Genomic DNA, 4,010 nt, shown 5'->3' on the forward strand with positions numbered 1-4,010 from the left:
TATGCCATTATTTAAATAAAATGATGCTTGGTATTTTCAGTTTTATTACATAAATAATTCAAAATATTAACGAAGTTTTTCTCCGTTTAACGGACATTTTTAAATATAACAAGTAAGAGTGTTATATTCGGCTGTGCCGAATCTTGTATACCCACCATCAAAACATTGCCGAAAAGGAATGCTTCCTTATAAATAAACTTTGATATTTGAGAATCGATGCTTTTGTTATTATCAAAACAATTTTCTCATTCATTACATCTATGTATAATTTTACCATCATACATATTATGTATATCGATAGGATCAATTATGGACTGATCCTCCTAAAATTTGGTAGAGAAATTTGTAACAAATTTTGTCGCTGTACTTGTATTTTTAAGGTAGTGAGAGGGACCTTATTAGGGGGAGATTTGGTCAATTATGGACTGATCCTCGTCAAATTTTCTAGAACGATTTTAGTTTGGGCTAGTTATGAGCGTTAAAGTAATTTTCTGAAGGGGACCTAATATGGGGGATAGGGTGAATTATGGACCGATCCTTATAAAATTTTACAATGATATTAAGGTTCCTATAAAATATGTTCATGTCAAATTTCATCGCTATGGATGCTTCTTTAAGGCTGTTATGAGCTTTAAAGTCATTTTCCGAAGGGGATCTTATAAAATTTTACAATGATATTAAGGTTCCTATAAAATATGTTCATGTCAAATTTCATCGCTATGGATGCTTCTTTAAGGCTGTTATGAGCCTTAAAGTCATTTTCCGAAGGGGATCTTATATGGGGGGTAGGGTCAATTATGGACCGATCTTCGTAAAATTTTACAAAGCTATTTAGGTTTCTATAAAATAGGCTCATGTCGATTTTCATCGCTATAGATGCTTTTCTTAGACAGTTATGAGCGTTAAAGTCATTTTCTGAAGGGGATCCTATATGGGGGGGGGGGGGGGGGGGGGGGGGTGGGTAGTTGAATGTTCATGTTGAATTTCATCGCTATAGATGCTTCTTTTGGACAGTTATGAGCGTTAAAGTAATTTTCTGAAGGGGACCTTATATGGGGGATATGGTCAATTATGAACCGATCCTTATAAAATTTTGCAAAGCGATTTAGGTTCCTAGGAAATATATTTATGTCGAATTTCATCTCTATAGATGCTTCTTTCGGACAGTTATGGACCGATCCTTATAAAATTTATGAAAATGTCAGATATGAGCACTAAAGTCATTTTCTGAAGGGGACCTTATATGAAGGGTAGGGTCAATTATGGACCGATCCTTATAAAATTTTACGAAGACATTTACGTTCCTATAAAATATGTTCCTGTCGAATTTCACCGCTATAGATGTTTCTTTTAGACAGTTACGAGCGTAAAAGTAATTTTGTGAAGGGGACTTTATATGGGGGGTAGGGTCAATTATGGGCCTATTCTTCTAAAATTTTACAAAGAGATTTATGTTCATATAAAACGTGTTGGTGCCGAATTTCACCGATATTGATACTTCTTTTGAGCAATAAAGTAATTTTCTGAAGGGGGCCTTATATAGGGGCTAGGCGAAATCGTGGACCGATATTGCCCATTTTCAATACCTTGGTTCAGGCATACAAAAAACTACTAATCAGATCAAGGCGAATTCAGATAAGGTGGTGTTATTCAATCAGCTGATAATTTTTTTCTTAACTCGCCTGGTTCAAGTAGCTGTCAAAGTTTGTTATTGTTTACATTTTTATATTTAAAAATGTCCGTTAAACGGAGAAAAACTTCGTTAATATCTTGAATTATTTATGTAAAAAATCTGAAAATACTAAGCATCGCGTAAACAAATATCATTTTAATTAAATAATGGCATAATTGGTATGTATACAAATATGTTATTTAAGACAAATAATTTTTTCTATTAAATGTTAACATATTACACAATATTGTTTTATATTTTATATTAAAATTGTGTAGATAACGTGATTAACTAAAAAAAATATCTTCCGGAACACTTAATATTAAGAAACGCATATGAAGTATTTACCCGGCTGGCGGCAGCTCACTTTTACGTTATGGCTTATTTTTAAAATCTATTATGGCCAAATATTGAAAATTACTCCGCCGGAGTAGAATTATCCATTCGCAACAAATATTCATTCATTCGTAATATAATATAATGAATATGTACTTTTTTATGTTTATTTTTCACAAAAAATTAAGTTTTTCTTAACTTCAGGCACTCACTTAAATTTTGCAAATTAATCTGCCGGAATAGATTTTTTCGTTTGAAACAAACATTATTCAATTCAGAATATATTTTCCTCGCAAATTTTAATAACTTTATCTTTATTTTTTAATAAAATATAAACATTTTACAAAAATTTTTATCAAATGAATTCGCCGTACTTATGGTTTTTGACATCTACGTAAATCAAATGCAAAAACAAACAAGTAAGAAATTATATTCGGGCGAGGCCGACCATATAATACCCTACACCTCTGACAAAAATATAATGTGATTTAGTTGCCATAATAAAGCATTTAAGTTGAATTGTACCTTGTGTAGATAACGTGATTAACTAAAAAAAATATCTTCCGGAACACTTAATATTAAGAAACGCATATGAAGTATTTACCCGGCTGGCAGCAGCTGACTTTTACGTTATGGCTTATTTTTAAAATCTATTATGGCCAAATATTGAAAATTACTCCGCCGGAGTAGAATTATCCATTCGCAACAAATATTCATTCATTCGTAATATAATATAATGAATATGTACTTTTTTACTGTACTTTTTTCACAAAAAATTAAGTTTTTCTTAACTTCAGGCACTCACTTAAATTTTGCAAATTAATCTGCCGGAATAGATTTTTTCGTTTGGAACAAACATTATTCAATTCAGAATATATTTTCCTCGCAAATTTTAATAACTTTATCTTTATTTTTTAATAAAATATAAACATTTTACAAAAATTTTTATCAAATGAATTCGCCGTACTTATGGTTTTTGACATCTACGTAAACCAAATGCAAAAACAAACAAGTAAGAAATTATAGTCGGGCGAGGCCGACCATATAATACCCTACACCTTTGGCTTTTCATAGGGGCTAGGGTCATATGAGAACCTATTATTATGGAATTCGTGGGGGTCATCAAGTCTTGTATACAACTTGGTTATTGCAGCTTTTTGTTGAGATATGAGTATATTAAACATAATTATGAACTTAAAAGCCCTATTCGGCGGGTTCAGTTGTATGGGGGCTAGGTGAAATAATGGACCGATGTAAACCATTTTCAACAGGCTTCATCTACGGTACCATAAAAGATCATGTGCCAAATTTAATTGAATTATCTCCAAAATTGCGGCCCGTAGTTTGATTACAAGTTTTAAAAGCCCTATTCGAGGGGTTCAGTTGTATGGGGGCTAGGTGAAATAATGGACCGATGTAAACCATTTTCAACAGGCTTCATCTACGGTACCATAAAAGATCATGTGCCAAATTTAATTAATTATCTCCAAAATTGCGGCCTGTAGTTTGATTACAAGTTTTAAAAGCCCTATTCGAGGGGTTCAGTTGTATTGGGGCTAGGTGAAATAATGGACCGATGTAAACCATTTTCAACAGGCTTCATCTACGGTACCATAAAAGATCATGTGCCAAATTTCATTGAATTATCTCCAAAATTGCGACCTGTAGTTTGATTACAAGTTTTAAAAGCTCTATTCGAGGGGTTCAGTTGTATGGGGGCTAGGAGAAATAATGGACCAATGTTAACCATTTTCAATAGGCTTCGTCCCTAGGACAATAGAAGATCATGTACCAAATTTCATTGAATTATCTCTAAAATTGCGACCTGTAGTTTGATTACAAGGTTTACATGGACGGACGGACATAGCTAAATCGACTCAGAAAATGATTCTAAGCCGATTGGTATACTTTAAGGTGGGTATAGGACCAATATTATTGTGCGTTACAAACATCAGCACAAACCCAATATACCCTCCCCACTAAAGTGGTGTAGGGTATAAAT

The sequence above is a fragment of the Lucilia sericata genome, unplaced genomic scaffold, assembly GCF_015586225.1.
Source record: "Lucilia sericata isolate MDLA Ls3-8-SP2 unplaced genomic scaffold, ASM1558622v1 Contig000570F_arrow, whole genome shotgun sequence".
NCBI lineage: Eukaryota > Metazoa > Arthropoda > Insecta > Diptera > Calliphoridae > Lucilia > Lucilia sericata.